The sequence below is a fragment of the Alosa sapidissima genome, chromosome 24, assembly GCF_018492685.1.
Source record: "Alosa sapidissima isolate fAloSap1 chromosome 24, fAloSap1.pri, whole genome shotgun sequence".
Classification (NCBI taxonomy): domain Eukaryota; kingdom Metazoa; phylum Chordata; class Actinopteri; order Clupeiformes; family Clupeidae; genus Alosa; species Alosa sapidissima.
The window spans coordinates 20,360,740-20,368,239 of NC_055980.1; the positions used below are offsets into that span (position 1 = coordinate 20,360,740).

The 7,500-nt window shown below is 43.1% G+C and overlaps 1 protein-coding gene across 6 annotated transcripts in view; it reads right to left on the reverse strand.

Annotated features, from left to right (window-relative positions):
• LOC121700054 (SRC kinase signaling inhibitor 1-like) overlaps nt 1-7,500 on the reverse strand; it is a 98,382-nt gene that overhangs the window by 49,665 nt on the left and 41,217 nt on the right. The gene's annotated exons all lie outside the window — the stretch shown is intronic.

Sequence of the window (7,500 nt, forward strand, 5' to 3'; positions counted from 1 at the left end):
GTACCTTGATGCCTGCTACAGCAAGTGACTCGGTAGAGAGCTGAAGGCAGCAGGACAGCAGACAACTGCCTTCTGTTTCGTACAGACCCAGAGAGAAAGAGGGAAGGAAGGGCTAGACAGATAAAGTGAGAGAGATGGTGTGAGAGAAAGGGGTGGTTGGAAACAGTAACTAAGGGATATGGGGGGGGGGGGGTGATGAGAGAGGGCATGGAGAGAGTGATGAAGAAAAGGAGGACAGTGAAAAATAAAAACAGAGAATGGAAGGATGGAGAAAGAGAGATAAAGAGAGAGATAGAAGGATGAAGAGAGAGGGAGAGAGAGAGGGGGGATGGACAATAAAATTGAGAGATAGTGAAAATGTGGGGTGATTAGAAAGAGTAACTAAGGGAGATGAGGAGAAAGAGAGAGATAGAGAGAGAGAGAAAGAGAGGTAAATGGAGAGAGTGTGAGTTCAGCTTGACATTAAACACACACAGTCTTGAACAGCGCGTGGGAACCTGGTGCACAAGAGTTTAATATTTCCAGAGAAAAGGTCAACAATATGTTTGCTAACATTCATCCACTGAGCAAACTCTGGCCTAGACACATGATCGCAATAACTTCCCCATTTCAGCTTTTGCTTTGACCCCATTTGGTGTTACAGGTGCAATCTTAAAAAAAAAAGAACTAAACTTAAAAACTCTGGTTAACTGGTCATAGTAAGAGTTGTCAATGACCAGCATGCAAAGAAACCCCTGTATGGATTTACAATTAAGGTCAGTCAAGCATGATTATTTGTCTCGCTAGCGGCTAATAATTGTGTGCTGCCAAACACTCTTCCCTGGACAATTCAATGTAGTGTAATGGTAGCCAGCTGGTCCGTAGTTGGGCAATTCCACGGAAAATTTATTTTTTGTCACATCCATAACGCCAGTGAAATGCCTTGGCATTTGTATGATGTAAATGATAACATTCTTTTTTTGTGCATTTTTTGTACATTCTTCAGCCAAAAATAGCAAATGCTCAAATTTCATGTAATCATTCCATGCCATACCATCACATTTTATTAGCGTTATGGATGTTACAAAAAACATAATTTTCCATGGAATTGCCCAGCTATACAGTGTGTACCTTGTGTAACCCTCCCTCCCGACTAGGGATGGGCATCGTTGAGAAATTATCAATATCGATGCCATTGTCGAGTCTGCTTGTCGATGCGATTCCTTATCGATTTCTGTACCATTTGCTGAACACTTATAGGATGGCTTTGAGAGTTGTTGGCTTTGAATGTCTAATTTAAAGTGGTTTTAGAGAATGAATATCAAGTGTGCAATAACAATACAGAAGTTGAATACTTTAAAATTTCTAAAAAAGTAAACATTTCTAAATCAAAGCTTTGTATTGGAATCGTTAGTGGAAACGTTTGGATGTGTACGATTCCGATGGATCGGAACATTTGGAACCGGTTCCTTACCGATACCTGGAACCGATTCCCAAGCCTACTCCCGACGCCTTAAGAGTTGTGCTAGTGGGAAAGCTAGCAGCCTGGGATTGTTAGATTGACTGCTAGCACACTCGACTCCCATTCCGAGGTGCTGCTGTTCGCGGGTTCAAGTCTGGGTGAGTATACGGCTGATCTGCGCGGTTCAACAGCTCTATATTTTGGGTAACTGTTCAGCTGCATCCTGGCTGTGTGCTCATTTCTAGGAACACAAGCGATAATAGCAATAATAGCACTAGCAATAATACTAAATCATCTCCTTGTAGGTAAATGTGTTCAATCTGTGGCCTGATGTGGCCTTTAATCTCTTGAAGATTACATTGTAGCCCTTTCCAGCTTTAGAAAGAACAACAGTTCTTTGTTGTCGTTCTTATGAGATATTTCTTCCTGCAGGGCACAATTCACATCATGCTTCAACATTTTTAAGTGCTTTTTTATTAGTTAAAGTAGCTCAAATTAGGTATTGTTGAAGCCAGAACTGGGGTACACCTACTTTTTTACAACCAGCATTGTGAAGGTTTGAATTATGCATTCAAAGTGGATGATAACAAACAATAATTTGTGTGTTATCAGTGAGAATAGAGAATAGGGGTTATTTGAGTCCAGATTGCATAAATATGAAGGCAGCTGTCACTCTACAACACTAAAAACCAAACAATGATGGGATAACAGTGTACAGTAGTTATATTAATAACGGAGCCTAACAACAGATAAGTGCTTTAAATTCACTTACAAACTCAATCTGGTAAGTACGGGTACCCACTAGTGACATAAAGCACTACTACAAACAGCACACAACAGAGATGCGGGACACATTCCTCGCAGATGTTCCTCACAATCAAATGCTCTAGACCAGCACCTGCTGAGAGGCTGCAAATGGCTCTACACCAAACTGCACAAATCACATCATATCTGCCTGAGGTCGTCCATGGATGGCAAAGAATCATAAAATGTGAATGAACACAGAACAAAACAAACCGTCTGGTATGTTGAACTTGTGTGTGTGTCTGTGTGCATGCGTGTGCATGTGCGTGTGTGCGCGTGTATGTGTGTGAGCGTGTGTGTGTGCGTGCTTGCGCGCGTGTGTGTGTGTGTGTGTGTGTGTGCATGTATGTGTCTGAGCGTGTGTGTTTGTGTGCGTGTGTGTGCGCGTACGTGTGTGTATATGTGCATGTGTATGTGTGTGTGTTTTATCGAGAGGGATGAAGCGGCCGGTGCGTAATTGCCGTGCTCATGTCTGTCTCATGACTGGAGAACTCCCTCACAGTGTGTCTGTAATTGCGTTTTGATTGCCTGTGATTGTTGCCTCTGTAATTACCTCGGAGTTTGCAGGGACCAAAAAAAGAAAAAAAAACACACAAAAAAACAATAACACACAAATTCCAGCACATGCAGTGTCTTTCTCACAAACACATAAACACAAACATACATACACACAAAGATAGACAGACAGACAGACAGACACATGTGTACACTCAACACTGCACTTTTAAGGAACCATTTACCAAATTAGCAGTCTTTTCACAGACACAGGCTCCTACACACACACACACACACACACACACACACACACACACACACACACACACAAAGATTTTGGAGACTTAGCCTCTTAGTCTTTGACAACCATTTGGCCGCCTTCCCACAGCTAAAGGCAGAGGTCGTCGATATCAATGAGGAAATTCTTCTGCAGCGTGCAGGAGGACTGGCAGTCGGCCGGGAGTCTCCCCTCTCTACCACGGAGGGTTGAGGTGCATAGGGAGTAGTCTGATGGCCGCTAGATAGCATTTCAAATGGGGGTGAAAACAAGCTACACATTCCTGGAGTCTCACTAGTGTGAACAACAACATCAGCAACAACAACAACAACAACAATAATAAAGCAATCGGTCAATTTATAATGGGTGAGAAATTATGTATTGAACGGTGGGCTGTGCACTATAGTGTGTTGTAGATTATTTTTTGTTCTTTGCTGTTGTTGTTTACTTGCTTTGATCTGAAAGGAACAAACATAAGCCTAAAGCAACAGAAATCACAGCAGACACACACACACTGCACAATACTAACCTATAGGTCATCAACTCTTCTATTCAATTTATTGTTTAGATGACCATTGACCAATACAAACCTTTCTAAGGCAAAGCATGTTTATTTATATCGCACATGCATACCCAGAGGCAATTCAATGTGCTATATGTGACTAAAAGCAACAACAACAGATAAAGACACTCTAGATGTGAAGTGACGATCATTCTGACCGTTTAGAAAGTTGTGTGTACAATGACAGGTCTTGCTGGTTGAATATAGACTTTAAAGTCTAAGGGTCAAAATGGCTGCTTTCGGTACTTCTAGTAGCTATGAACTGATGGCGCGTCTAGTGTTAAAAGACAGTTAATTACCAAATAGGATATAACAAAAAAGACCCAGTCCCTCAGTGATCATGGGAGAAGATTCACACTCACACATACACAGTAGACTCTGGCAGACTGGCCCTGAACTCGACTGGGAGTACTCAAGAATCCGGCAGCTATTTTGGACACTCCATTCCTCCACCGCACTGCAAATGAATTGATTCCGTTCATTCAAACAAAATCATTATTTTACCTATTTGCATTTGAAGGGCCACTAATGACTCGCTCGATGAAAGAGCGCCCGATCTAATATTACACCGACACTCCAGGAATGTGTGAGTCATTTGGCCCAATCAGGGGCTCACCTTGTGTGTCCGACACCGCAACATGAGTCACCAACCCCCATAAAACCACAATTCAACCACCAGTATAACATTAATGATATTAGGATTAATACTGCCAGCCTGCAGACCTATGCCTCTCTTTGCCAGTCCTTAAAGGTGCAGTGCCCTCTCCTTGTGAAAAGTTGTTGATATCTTCCGTCTTCCTGTTGCCGTCTTCTGTCCTTTAAACAGAGTGAGCTGCTACTACCATAGCTATCATGATATGTTGCGGGTCAACAGGGGCGCCTGTAGAATTTAATGGTATGGTACGCACACCCATCTAGCCCCCCAACCCCCCCCCCCCCCCCCCCCCAAACGGTTTGTGCATTGGTCAATTAAAAAGTAGCATACAAAGTGCAGTACATTGTAGATAGTAGGCTACTTACAACAGCCTATCTTTACAACAACATTAACGCCTGACAACAGTCTATATTAATTTGGACAACTTTAAACAGCCCTATGAAGGGTAAAGTTATGCTACCTTCAGTTTTGTTCTAGTTTACCATTGTGTGTGGCTTTAAACAGCGTGTGAGCTTTAACATCAGTAAGCATTCATTCAGTATTCCAGTTGTAATGCTAACGTTTTGACAAGCACACCAATTTTGCCTACCTTGTTCTTGCCCATCTGAAATTATTCACTAGCTTTGCTGCCTCCATCCTTTCTGTTTTCGTTGTTAAAAAAAACGTTTTATATCCATGATGTCCTTGAAGTCTTTAGTTAGTGAATTAGCTTAACATTGTGTGCTGATAATGCTGTGTGCATGCGCGGCCATTCTCTCTCCTGCTCAAACAAAAGGTGTGCGTGCGTTATGCATTCAGTTGATTTTGATAAGGTGTTTAAATAGCCTACTGTCATGCCATTAATGGGGTATTGTGGAGAGTTTGGAAGTTATGGTAGGCCGACTTGGTGTGAATTCACACACAGGGGGAATTGAGTTACATTAGCTTACAGTCTTGACAGCCAAGAAAGCACAAATTTTGATCCGAAAAAGTCTAACTTAATCTTGACCATCATCAGCAATTAACTCTTCTTCCTTATGATTGAAATACCCCCTCTGTATGTAAATAATATGAGGCTGTATGCAAAAAAACATGTATGTAAACATGTGGGATTATAAATTCTTATCATGGGGAAGAATTCTACCAATATATAACAGATGATACGATGTGGGACCTGGGACATCCCTACCCTATGAATGAACGAGCCAATTAGACTGGGGGAAATTTATCTAGAATACATTCAATGGCATTATAGGTTTGACTCCCAACCTATAATGCCACCGAATGTATTCTAGATACATTTCCCCCAGTCTAATTGGCTCGTTCATTCATTCCCTCATTCTCCACCTCAAGCTGGTGTGTGGTGGACGCCAGCACATAACGGCTGCTTTGCATCACCCAGGTCAGTACTACACATTGGTGGTGAGGTTCCCACATCACTGTAAAGAGTGTTTGGGTGTCTTGAAAAGTGCTACATAAATGCAAAGTGTTATTGTTGTTGTTTCTGCAACACCCTAGCAACCATCTCAATCACACTAGCAACAATCTAGCAACCATCTCAATCACACTAGCAACAATCTAGCAACCACCATCATAATGTCAACAACCACCATAGCAACCAACATAATCCTCCCTGGCATCTACCTGGTATCTGCCTGGCAGTCAGCATAGCAACCCCTTTCATTATTACCTATCCCTAGCAACTGCCATAGCATTCACAATGACTACCCAAGAAACACCACGGGCATTAAAGGCTGAGTCACGGGAAGCCATGGACAGAGAGGACCTCTAACATTCAGCTGCCTACCTACTGTAGTCTACATTTGCATTAATTCCTTTAGCAGATGCTTTTACTCAAAGTGACTTACATTTGTCAATTATATTACAAGGCCACTGTCCCTGCAGCAACTCGGGGTTAAGTGCCTTGCTCAAGGGCACAACGGCGGAAGGCGGATATTGAACACACAACTTATCAGGCTAATGCTAATAGCATGCTAGCCCAGCTCCTTAACCACTGTGCTACTACCGCCCCCACCGCCTGTCTAGTCTAATGACCATTTGAAACGTGTCCCTACTGATGAATCCCTCAGGCCAAAACTCAGCCACCTCTCCAGCCTTCACTCAGTCAGCTCGGACTCAATCAACCGATGCGCAGCGACGTCGGTCATTGATCGTGACTACTGGCCAGACCATCGCCGAGGTGCCAATCACACGGATGGTGCACTCTGGGAGTATGTCAGGAGGGAACAGAGGCAGTGGAAATCAAAGATTCTAGAACAGAGCTCTGTTCTAGAATCTTTGGTGGAAATCACTGAGCTGGAAGATTGTTCCAGAACAGACAGAGAGGGAATTCCATTTAAGGTGGTGAGTTATTGACCTGGGATGGTGTGTGAAGTGAACTAGCTGTCTGGGTGAAGCATCTCTGTTGGTAATTGGCTCTGTTTCTTGGCTCAAATTCTTTTACTTTACTCCTTCTCCTACATTGACTTTCACTTGCAGTTTGTTTTTTTTCCCTCTTCTTTATTTTTATCTAAAGGAATGTGTGAACACACATACACGCAAAGGAAAACCTTCACAGATGGTATGAGTAACACACACACACACACACACACACACACACACACACACACACACACACACACACACACACACTGAACACCTCTGACTAACTGGTCTCACTCTCTGACTTGTAGGTGAGGATGAAACAGCATAAAATCCCCACTGGCCACTCACTTCATTAGAACCTAATTACCCCTCCTAGTGAGAGGGCTGTGGCCTCTCGGCTCTTGTCTCAGGAAGGTCACACACACACACACACACACACACACACACACACACACAGACATCCACGCACACACAAGCATGCACGCACACACACACACACACACTCACACACACACAGAGACATACATGCACGCACACACACACACACACTCACACACACACGCACGCATTCACGGCAGACACACGCATACACACACACACACTTCTCAGAGGAAGGTCAAAGAGTCACAGCCCATTTCTGCTTCTCACACAACAGGGGTGTCAACCCAAAGCCTGAAGAGTTAGCAACATACCCTGCATGATATGGTCATTTGATTTCCTGAGATCTATCGTTGAAACATTTTGTCCGGAAATAAGACCAATCTGCGAAAACACTCAGATAAGTGCAGTGAATGGAAGGCATTCATGATGTCATATCTTATATCACAAGACTAGAGACAAATTTCCGGTCATGTGGGGCCGATAGCTAAGATGCCCAGATATCAATATGTCCGCCACGTTTA